General features: G+C 36.4%; 1 protein-coding gene across 1 annotated transcript in view; it reads right to left on the bottom strand.

The window, feature by feature from the left end:
* Positions 1 to 11,250, bottom strand: part of inaE (inactivation no afterpotential E) — a 145,147-nt gene extending 133,897 nt beyond the window's left edge. Inside the window, exon 1 of the mRNA XM_074173398.1 lies at positions 11,008 to 11,250. The gene's annotated coding sequence lies outside the window, so the exon portion shown is untranslated. The remainder of the gene's footprint in view (positions 1 to 11,007) is intronic.
* Between the last annotated feature and the right edge of the window lie 1,105 nt (positions 11,251 to 12,355).

Genomic DNA, 12,355 nt, shown 5'->3' with positions numbered 1-12,355 from the left:
CTAATATATTGTTGAAAGGATTCGCTAAAATACTCTTCCAAACTATAACAGGGTCTATCAACAAGTAGGTTCTTCACCGCCTTTTTGAAATGAATGTTGCTTAGAGTTGCAGATCTCTCTAATTATAATTGATTGAACAACTTACCACCATTATAGTATATGAAATCCTTGATTAAATTCAAAGTTGGGATGGGAAGTCTAAATGTATAATTGCTATTACGAGTAGCATAAGGAGTAGAAGCAAAGTTGAACTTCGATTTATGTTTATAAATGAAGCAAATCGTCTCTAAGATAAAAAGTGCGATCAATACAGAAGAGAGAGGAGATGAGTTGCCTGCTCCCCAAAAAGGTATTCCATAACGTAATCGAGTTTCAATAAGTGCATGGTAAACGGTCTTTGCGACATGGAAACCCAACTCATTTGAAACCTCTCTAACTCCATAACATCCGGAGGAGATCTTACTCTTGAGTTGTTTAAGGTGTTCATCAAAATTTAACCTATTATCAATGAATACACCAAGAAATGTTGTGTTTAATTTATTTTGTAATATGGCAGCGTCTATTGAAATTTCATCGAGCGAACATTTGAATGATATTACATTCGTTTTGGATGCATTAAGAGAGAGAGAGAGAGAGTAAATTTGCATCGCACCAGCTCTTCACCTTCTTCAAGTCGGATGATATTATTTTATTTAGCTCCACTGAGTTTTTTCTTCCCACAATATTGTAGTATCATCCGCGAATAGGGTGAAACTACTAGATGTGTTAATCATAGCGATGTCATTCGTATATAGCAGAAACAGAATAGGACCTTACACAGAACCCTGTGGTACACCAGATTCAATGGCACTGTTCTCTGGGAGTTTTGTTGTCCTCACCATTTGACTCCGTTCTGAAAGGTACGATTCCAACCAAGTATTAGTTATACCTCTACATCCATATTTATGAAGTTTTTTTAGTGAAATTTAATGATTGACGCAATCAAACGCCTTTGAAATATCGCAAAAAATTGAGGCGGCCACTTCACCAGCATTCAATTCAGAGTAAATTTCATATAAAAAACATTATAATTTTTAAAACTAATTAATATAGTTTTGTATAGAAATAACTTTATTTGTAGAATTATAAAACAACAATAAAAATTAACTGGCACTCCGGGGCGACATCATTGATTCCAGTGGCGCATTTGCTTCTTTAGCTGCAGGAAAACCCGGAAAATCCTAAATGATTTTCACTATCAAAGGTTTTACAAAAACCGCGACACGTGTTTCGCTATACGATAGCTTTCTCAAGCGTAAACTTTAGTTTACGCTATGGAATTGAATCAGATATCATTAATTTGGAAGAATCCCACATATTTTTTGTATAAACTTGGAGAAGTAGAAAGTCAAAACCTTCCTTTTCCACAAAAATATAAATTTTTTCACTCATTACAAAAATTACTTCATTGGTTTTTCCCGCAAAATGCATTGTTTTTGGTTACTTCACGTTAAAACTCCAAACTTTGGCATTTGATGAATAAAAACCAACGTTCAACCAGGGTTAACTTCGAAGTTAAGGGTTAGGTAAGGTCTGAGGTGAGTGGCTCTATCCGGCCCTCCACCGCAACCCGCAAGGGTTTATTGTGGCTCACACCTATTCACACTCGGCCAAATAAACCCAGTTTCTTAAGGAAGCCGAATACTTTGTGTGGTGAGTGGTCTTTCAGGCAGATGGTAAGAGTACGACTCTGCCGAACTCTAAAAACCTGATTCGGTCCCCAGCGGGGCAGGCACACAAATTAAGGGTAAGTTGAATTCAAAACGGTGCTGTTTGACAAAATTATATAATATCGCCGTATTTTTTGTTTAATTGAAAAAAAACACAGTTCAGTGCTGTGAAATATTGTTTTTTAGAGCCGTTTCATCCTCACCGCTTACATGCTTCGTCAGCAAATCTTTAATCTACACTGCAGTCACGTTCCCAATTAATGCCCTCTTTCTCAATTCGTCCCTATTCCCTTGTATTGCGAACAAACCAAATAAATAAACGTGACGAAAACGACTATCTTGCAACTTGCTTCCTGATATTCATGGAGATTTAACAAACTAAGAGGGGACAAATGTGTAAATATTGCAAATTGGCCAGGGGCTTCCGCAGTGTTATTAGTTGAGTAACGATAATGTTCAAAAATAACAATTCTGTTATGTAGTCCATAGATAAAACCCAATATAATTCATAGTGAAATATGCAATTTTCTAATTGAACACAAAGAGTTTCGTTGAACTTCACCATAAATGTTTCATTTAGTACATAATTTAGTACATAAATGTACTTTTATTGAAGCTCACAAATCCTGCAGTTGCGAAGCACAGGTAAAAAAATTAAATTGGATTTGGAAATGATCAGTATCATCAATTAATATCTTCTATAATGTTTAGAAATCAATAGATTCAAAAATTCTGGTAATTTACAAATTGATCAATTAGAATTGAATAACTTCTCATTCCTATTTCCTTCCCTTCTCATTACTATTTTCTCAAATGTGAAAATTGGGACGTGAGCTCAGGTAATTTAATTTATTACAAACTCAGGTAAACCTCAGGTACTTTAAATGTAGGTACTTCAAATTGTAAAATTAAGTATAAAAAGCACTGAATATGTAGAATGTAGTTAGTAAAAACACGCTTGAAGAAGCCATTGTATGACGAAACGCGTGTTACGTTTTTGTAAAACTTCAAAATATTGAAGATTTCAACTGTTAGATTATTACTTTTTTCATTTGTGTATTCATGGGCTGAGTATTTTGTTTCGATTTTTGTTGACATATTAGAAAAAAATTGAGTATTTTTCATGGTTAATGTTTTATATTTTCTGAGGTAATTTCTGCTCGATTTGCTTGGCTTTATATCGAACGAAATTCATATTGCCGAACTAGTTTCACCCCAAAAATTCTGTATCATGTTGCAAAACACTATGGAAACATGCAAAACAAACCATTTTAGCTACCAGTAAATTTGTGTTTCTTTTTACCGGAGTAGCCCAGATACATCTAAGTTTTTCATCTAATTCTCTTTTTTGAATTGTTATCGACAATTGACATATGTTCTTATAAGTCAATGTCTATATTACCGATGTTTTTCTATAATTGAAATATCATACAATGCGATTTATTGAAATTCAGAGCCATCTCATTCGCTAAAATCCAGTTAGATACTGCTTCCATAATGTGTGGCCATATCATGAGGGAGATTGAGGCGTACGGAAAATTTTATACTCTATCATTTATGTAGAATACAAATAACGTTGAACCAATATAGATACCTAGGGAACACTATACTGAAGATCTGTCAAACCCGAGGTGTGTTTTGTTATGTGATCATCATTGATGTGCCTAATTTGACACACATCTCTTGATCAGACAAATATGAACCACTCCAAGTCCACGAACTCCGTAATGATGTAACTTGCTTAGCAGTATTTCATGATCTACGCAATCAAATGCTATAGATAAATTACAAAATACTCCTAACGCTGGTGAATGACTGACTTCCTCACATACAGGAGCATACTAATTATTTGTTCAAATACTACATTATGATTATCATGTGTATTAATGTTAGTTATGTAAAAACTATATAGAAACTCAAAGACACATTTGATTCAGTTGTAACGTTATTGACACCATGAATTCGTTGAATCATACTGTATACACACAAAAAAAACGCCTAACTTTGATGGAAGTAGATCCAATCGAAAATCCATTAGTGGTAATTGCCATACATTGTGAGTATGATTCCATTGTTTTGTTTGTAAATGATAATCTTGTCATTACATATGATGTATATATAGTCAACAATCGATATTTGCAAAAATTAGGTTATTCCTCCATTATAACGTATGTAACTTTCATAAATGACTTATGCAAAAGATATACACCAGCGCCTCTGCACGGGTAATGAACTTATGATGCACTGTTTGGAATCTTTGGTGTAGTAATGGATATTACTGGAGTTTTTTCCCAACACCAAATCGTTATTTTCTACACCTCGACACGTGTTTCGATCACCAAGTGATCATCTTCAAAGAGGAAGATTAAAACTAGAAACTAATGCGAGCTAACCTTATTTATGCTATGTAAGTATCCCATACAGGTAAACCATTCAGGCGTACTACCCTGAATTAATTTTACAATTTTGCCTTATCTATTATTTTACAATATATGTTTATATAAAACAATTTTCAGCTATATAAAAATTAATTTCACAATATTGCCCATCCAAATTTATTTTTGCAATGTGTCCTTATGTAGTAATCAGTAAACCCAACAACATTATTTTATTTTAATTTAACAAGCTATATAGTATGCTCTTTGGTATAGGTCCGTCATCGTTATTCATAATATTATTGTGTTTACTTATTTCTACACTCTCATAGGCATCTAGTTGCCTGTTGTTGTCAACTTGTCTAACTAATCTGAATGGACTGAAGTCTATGGAATGGTTTTGTTGTAAAATATGATGGGCAACTGCTGATTTTTCAGGTCTTCCATATTTTAAGTGTGCTATGTATTCCTTATATCTTAATTTAATAGATCTTTTTGTCTGTCCATCATATTTTTTTTCTCTCATTCCCTACAATTATTCCTATCCCGTTCATGCTTCTTGCATTCATGAGAGCCAAGCCTATGGCTGATTCTGATGGAGGCATGGTTCGAAAGAATGAAGAATATGAAAGATAGAGAAGGCATTGGAGCATATGGAGTGTATGTGCAAGCCTACGCGGACGATCAGCTGGTCATCGTCGAAGGCAACTCCGTCAGAAACATAGAGGAAAGGTGGAAGCTGGTATGGAATGAATGCAAAGCATGGGAAACAGAGATGTGGCTGGGGTATAATGAAAGAAAGACAGAATGCATGTACATACCAGCGAGAAGGACTTTCGGTCATCAGGACAAATGAGAGAGAGCTAGAGATAAGGATGAATGTGAGATACCTCGGAGTTGTGGTGGACACTGGATTGCTATTCATCGACCACCACAAGGAGGTGAGAAAGAAGATGAGTGAATTGGCGGGCAAGTTAAGGAGGTGGACCGGAAAGAATGTCGGACTAAGGAGAGAATGTGTGAGAATCATATATGAAAGGGTAGCAAAACTGGTGATGCTATACGGGGTCCAAGTATGGGGATACAGAGTGCACGACAGCAGGGTAAAAAGGCAGTTGAGCGCAGCGCAGAGGCCCTTCCTGTTAGCATCAAGCGGGGCTTACAGGACAACGCGAACGCCGGCGCTCTGCATGATGACAGGGATCGCACCACTACATGTGGAAACCAAGGCAAGAAACACGGCGTGAATGGGATAAGAAAGATTGAAGACAGAGTGAAAGGTGGTGATAGGGTATCCCTATGGATGCAAGGGACATTGCTGGAGGAAGCGGGGGAAGGAAGAATGACTGAGGTGCATGTGGACGCCGCTATAAGGTTAGATGAAAGGAAAGGAAGGAATAGGATGGGCATGGGAGAGAGAGAAGGGTGAATGGGTCACAGGGAATGAAAGAGTCAACGAACAGAGTAGTGCGAATGGGGCGGAGATGATTGCGATCGAGAAGGTGATGGGTATATGGAGTATGGAAGAGAACGTCATGATAGTTAGTGACTCCGCAGTGGCTGTAGAAGGGATGAAAAGGGGGAGAACGAAGAATAAGAGGGAAGTGGTGATTCAGAGAAAGATTGAGGAGAGGAGTGAAAGGGAAACACGGACAGGACTTACATGGAGAAAAGGACACTCAGCCAACAACATAGGCAATCGAAAAGTGCACGAGGAAGCCACAAAGGGGTTAGAAAGAGAGAATGTGACATGGGGGGTGAGAAGGATAGGCAGTAAGAAGAACGAAAGAGAATAAAGGAACGCATCAAGGGTGATTGGCAAAGGGAATGGGAGAGCGGAATGACTGGGAGACTGTTCTACAAGTTTTGTAAAACAGTTGGGCATGAACCGCTGGATCTGTCGAGGAAGGCCGTGCAGTTGTTGACAGGGCACGAAAACTTATCAGGATACCTACCTAGGTTCAACCTGGGACCGGAAGTGCCATGCCCTTGTGGATACGGAGAACCGGAAACGGCAGATCACGTAATTGAGAGATGTATGGATGGGGACAGGATTGGATGGCGCGAATGGAAAGAAAGAACGGAAAGGAAAAAAGGTGAGATTACACTCAGAGAAGGGAATGGAAAGAGGGACGATTGGATAAGATTCGTGAATGAATGGGCGGAGAATGTTGTCAGAAACGAATGAAAGAATAAAAGAAGATAGCTGCGGCGTACAGCGGAGGCAGGAACTGGGGAAAGAAAAGGATGAGTGCCCTGTCAGGTCGACAAGGCAGGCTGGGCGATGGGATAACAAAAGTAGGGGTAGATAGGCTACTAGGATTACTAGTATTGTTTAGTTGAGTCTTGGGAGCAGATAGCTAAATTAGTTATGTTAGAATTTTTATTTATTTTGTTAATATTATTAGTATTAGTATTAGTATTAGTAGTATCAGGGATCACTATTATTATTATTGTATATGTATTAATGTTGTAATGTTGGGAATATTGTAATATTGAATTAATAAATAATGAAAAAAGGGTCTTCTACCCCGCTGGTTCGTCCTCCCGCATTGTCGTCGCTCTGTGATGGGGATGCGAGAGGGAGGTGAGTCAGGAGGAGTAGGGGTTCCCTTGGTAGTGGTAGCGGTAGATAGAGGGAAGATGCTCAATTGAAAGGCTGTCGGCCAGGACAAGGTGAGAAAAGGCAAATTCATGTCCATAATATTTTGCATCGCAGTCCTTACATTCAATTTCGTAAATTCCAGACTTTCTCGAATTCTCGACTTTGTCTTTTGGACTTCCCAAAAGGCTCTGTAGTGTATGACTTGTTTTATGAACCACCTTCATACCTAGTTCCTTGAAAATCTTTCCAAAGTTCCTCGTATATTGGTGGTATGGAACTGAGATGTATTTATCTTGGCTTTTGTCCTTTCTGAAAGTCGAGATTTCGTTCATTCTCAACCTAAACTTCTTCTTCCACTTCTTAAAACAAGTCATACACTACAGAGCCTTTTGGGAAGTCCAAAAGACAAAGTCGAGAATTCAGAAAAGTCTGGAATTTACGAAATTGAATGTAAGGACTGCGATGCAAAATATTATGGACAGACAAAAAGATCTATCAAAGTAAGATTTAAGGAACACAGAACACTTTCAGAATGGAGATATTATATTTCGCCGCTTGTCCCCAGACTCCTGAAGTATACATGATGACAGGCTTGAGCATCGTATTGTAGATGGTAATCTTGTTCTTCAAACTCATTTTAGATTTTCTTTTGATCAGAGGGTAACTGAACGATTTATATCGTTCTCAATTGTATCACCTATTAGTGTTCATGTACCTCTATGGACAGGTAGGCAGCTTTTATTAATATTCTTTGTCTCTTCTTCTCTAATGAAATTATCCCTATGCTTTTGAATCTCTATTGCCTCTATATATATTCTTGGGTGCTAGTTTTGGATACTGTCGAGTATTACTGTACTTCGAATAAGATAATGTGGGTATCTTCTTTGTTTACAGCATGTTCGGCCACAGCCGACTTGTCGGTTTGTTCGAGGCGACAGTTTCTCTTGTGCTTGGAGAGACGGATCCCGATACTTCGTTTCGTGGTTCCGATGTAGACCACCCGCAGCTACAAGGGATCTGGTAAACCTCGCTGGACTGAGGCTTTGCCTGATGGTTTTTGTTGACCTAAATATTGGTTTCACGTCGTGTTTCACTAAGATTCTACCAATCCGGTCCCTGACATTTTTGACAAAGGGAAGGAAGGCTTTTCCTTTGACTGGCCTAGCTGGGGTTGCTTTGGTATTCTCTCTTCTGAGTGATATGGCCCGCTCGAATTCTCTTCCGCTGTACCCATTACATTTGAATGCATTTTTCAGGTAATTTGATTCTTCAGGCTGACCCTCAGGTGCCATTATGAATTGGATCTTCGCTCCAATTCATAATGGCAGTTCGGTTGAGCTAGGGTTCAATTGTGACATTTACAACCGGGCCTTGAGGTTTCAATAAGAAACAACTGGAATTTGTTAATTAGGGTTTTTCTTCAAATTTAGCTATGATTCAATGTTTTTTCGGTTTCAAAAATCCAGCACGTATCAATGATGAACGATCTTATGGGTTTTTTACCGAACGCAAGTATTTCCCATCGTATATAATAATGTATGTATTTGAAATAAGAAACAGCACACATTTATCTCTGTGGTTATCTGTGGTATTCCTAAAAATGTAGGTTGGGTGATATTCTTATGAAAATGTAATCGATACAACTTTATTATTGAACTTTTTCACGGAATCTGAATTCCGAATCGAATGGATAGGAACTTCAGATCATGTATTTGTTAATATCACCATGATTTAGATATTTTCGTTGACATCTATAATGACTATTCCATTCTATTTATAGGACATTTGGAGAACCTATTATATCTGAACTTTTTATGTATTTATATCTGAACTAATGAACACCGCTTTATTGGAAGGTTATTTATTAGTTTGTTATTGTTTAAAAAATAATACCATATGTCTTAATTTTTCGTTCATTTCATTCAGTTGTGTTACAGTTTTTTAAACATTTTGTTTTAACAAGTTTTAGATAAGATGGTTGTAACAAAATTCACATGGGGTTCAAAACCCCATGGGTTGAACATCTCATCAATATTTCTCAAAAGATCAATTTATATGAAAAATGATTGGTGGGGTAATAGGATCAATTTTTTTTCAAAAACAATTGTTTTCTTGCCGGCGTTTCGAATTCAATTGAATTCTTCTTCAGGGCTCTGTAACAATGAATTTTCATGAAGATACGTCCCTCAAAACTTATACGATTATTATCCTTTCAAGTTTTCAAGAAAAAATGAGTTCTTAATTAAATTACTCAGCGAAAAGTAGTTCCTTCGTGTTGATAATATTACTATTTTGAAAACCATCTGACATATTAGATACATTAAAACAAATTAAAAACATTGAAACAACCAAATGTTCGAGACGAAATCAACACAGAACGACATAAAACAAACGAATGGCTTCATCTGTGATTCCGATAAGGGTGTGTCTGTTTTTCAATCAATGACAGAAAGAAAAAGAATAAAAAAAGAGTAAATTATTCAGGTACTTGACTTATCAAATCGAAATATGCAGTATTAAGGCCATCGACATCTTTTGTAGTGTTGACACTATCGCATTTGAGGATATATATCATTTTGCTCAAGAGTCTTTTGGATAAATATGGTTGAACATCTGGATGATCAAAATGAAAAATGTGCCCATATTCTTTGTCATGTTCAACGAGGGCTGTGGGGTTTTTTATATTTAGTTTCTTAGAGTATATCATGTGTTCAGAAACTCATGTTTTGAGATATCGTCCGGTTGGACCAATATAGCATTTATAACGGCTTCCACAATTCAATTTTTACACAATTTTGGATTTTATTTCTTGTGGTGTTTTTGTTTTTTCTTTCGAGAAAAAATGCTTTCTAACTGTATTTTCATTCGAGAAGGCCACTTTAATTTGTTCCCAGTTTATGAAATATATTTTCTACAAATGGAATTTTATGATATTTCTGTATTTTGGAAAGAAGATCTTTTTTTTTAATTATTTTTCTAATTATTTTTCTAATAAGGGCTCTAGGGCTGCAACTAATTGGAGATTTTTGTTATGGACTTCAGAATTGGAAATGGCAATTGCTCTTGACTTCATTATTGCTCTGACACTTCAATATTAAAGATTCTTCAAAATAAAATTGAGGATAAATGCATGACCAAATTAGAAATTTCTAGGAAGTTCAATGTCTAGAACTATATTTAACCATGCGGACATTTCGAATGATCACTTGAGCAATTTTCATTTATTTCCAATGAATAATCAACTTTCCGTTGAGTTATCCATATATTCGTTTTGTCATTTATCAGGTATTTATTCTCTAGTTCTCTACAGACGTTTCAGACGTTTTTGATACCAATTTAATGTAAGTATATACAAAAATTCGCCTCGTAAAAATTACCTCTACGTGAGTTAAGTATTTTCTAATGGTGCAATATAATCCACGATGGTTATGTTCGCATTAGCTATCCTTTCTGAAAATCATGAGAAACGACTCATAGAAAGCATTTGAGTTGATCCTACAGTCGATTCAAAATGTTCCTTTCTCTCGTGAGTTTGTGAATCGACAATACGTACCCTTTGAGAAATGACAACACAATTGGTATTACATCTTTTTCTTTAATTGACTAGAAATTTTCTTGAAAACCAAAATCTCTAATCATGGCATCTCAAAATTGAAATTATTGCCATCTCCATTAACTATGCTACACAAAAACTTCAATTTTTTTTTAATTTTTCCTTGTTATTGTTGTAATAAAATAGTTTCCATTTTCGTACATATATGCGAATCAAATGTCACTTTCCGTGAAAGTATTCATAGAAGAGAAACAAATCTCCAACCTTTAACCTTTCTCCGATGTTCTGGTTCGGAACAGTGTTCCAAGCTTTTGAGAAGCAGCCTTTGCAATTCCAGCGGCATGATTGTGCCATAAACTGTAAGATGGGTGACCTAATAATTGAATTACAACCAAGAAGGGCGCCGGAAGGGTATATCTAATTAGTGTTACTAGGTAAACTGTTTCTATAGGCAAAAAAGCACTACCCTTCAAATACGTAGGCAGTTGAAATCTAGAGCAGAAAGAAAGGTCTGTTTTACAAAAACAGGTAGCGTTTTAGTGAAATACGCACAATTAACTCTCTTAAGACTTCAAAAAATCGAAATTCGTTACCGCATGAAATCAGAACATTAAAACGTCGGTCGTATATCGCAAATAAATGTATCAAGTGTCACTCACTTTTACGTAAGCGAAGACAACATTGATGACAATCATCCTTGACAAGCAGATAACCCCGAATTGAATAACACGATTATGACTCAGTTGTATTGAAAATAATACCCACCAGAATTGAAAGGGTTTGAAACGCGCCGTCAAGTGACTATCGCAGAAATATCCTTTTGAAAACGACCCTTTATATGCTGGCACTATTTGTCAAGTCCGTACGACCGAAATCACACAGAGTTTAATTCAAAAAATCCCCAAAATAGCTTCACACTCGATCGGTAATTCAAATCTGGGAACCAACGAACACACGCGAACAGAATAACATCGACTGCTGGCAGCCGCAACCGCGACCATAGCTCACTGAATGGGACCTAAAACGAGCGACGTTGCCAGTTGCACATCTAATTTTGCCACAAAAACCTTTGAAATTTTGCAAGTAAGGTAATGTACTGAATGAAATCAGGTGTTACCTTGCGAATCGAGTAAGAAAGCTTATACACCAGTTCTACATACTCAGAGATATTTTAGGCAGAAAGTTCTACTTGTAGTTCAAAACTCATTAATTAACAGCCGCTTTCTTTTCGACACTGATCACTTGAACATGAGATGTTTTGTTCACGAATAAAACACGTTTCTTTGAACGATTTTTTGAACATGTTTTATATTATTGTAATTCCACAAAAGTAGAATATAATTAATTGTTGAATGTAGCCGTTACTACGTGGTAGGAAATCATAATGAAGAAAAGAGAAATGACACCTTCTATATTTTTTACCACTTTTATTTGTAACTAATGTTACTGCAGTTTCGTCGTACACGAACATTTTCTAACTTATATAATAAACTAACAATGATTCACTACATTAGCCATTATATACCAACCCTGTAGGTGCTATAATGAAGGTACTTGGCTTGATTGAGTGCCTGAATTTACAGTTCACAATGCGGATCTGCCAATTTAAAAACTGGTGAGTAAACTAAATCGATTTGATCATTTAACAGGTTGCACTCGCAATGTTCATGCTTGAGAATTTCCAAGGATTCTAAATAATTGACTTTGTAATCCTTCCTTGCCTAGTGCAAAATTTCCGTATCGTTTAGATTCGGAAACTTGTGGTTGCATGCCAAGAAATGGTTTCAAAACGTCGAATCATTTTTTTCTAGTCTGAAGGACCTTTCATGTTCAGCATACTGTTTTTGGAAATTTCGGCCACATTGTCCCACATAAACACTATTACACTCCGGACAATTGAGCTTATGAACTCCAGATTTCTCCAACTTGTCCACCTTATCTTTGGCATTGAAAAGGAGATGAGATAACCTGGCATTTGGTCTGAATGCCACTTCCACATTGTTTTTTCTGAAGAAACTCGCAATTATCTCTGTTTTTTCCAAAATATGATACCCATTTCTTGATTTTTGTTTATTTGACCTGAGGGTATATTAATCTGTAAGTGAATTTCCGG

Source organism: Leptinotarsa decemlineata, unplaced genomic scaffold, assembly GCF_025532065.1.
Source record: "Leptinotarsa decemlineata unplaced genomic scaffold, Ldec_3_MD MMD2_tig00000251_RagTag_RagTag, whole genome shotgun sequence".
In the NCBI taxonomy this organism is placed as follows: domain Eukaryota; kingdom Metazoa; phylum Arthropoda; class Insecta; order Coleoptera; family Chrysomelidae; genus Leptinotarsa; species Leptinotarsa decemlineata.
Note: the sequence above shows the minus strand (reverse complement) of the source record. Positions and strands in the feature narration are given on the sequence as shown.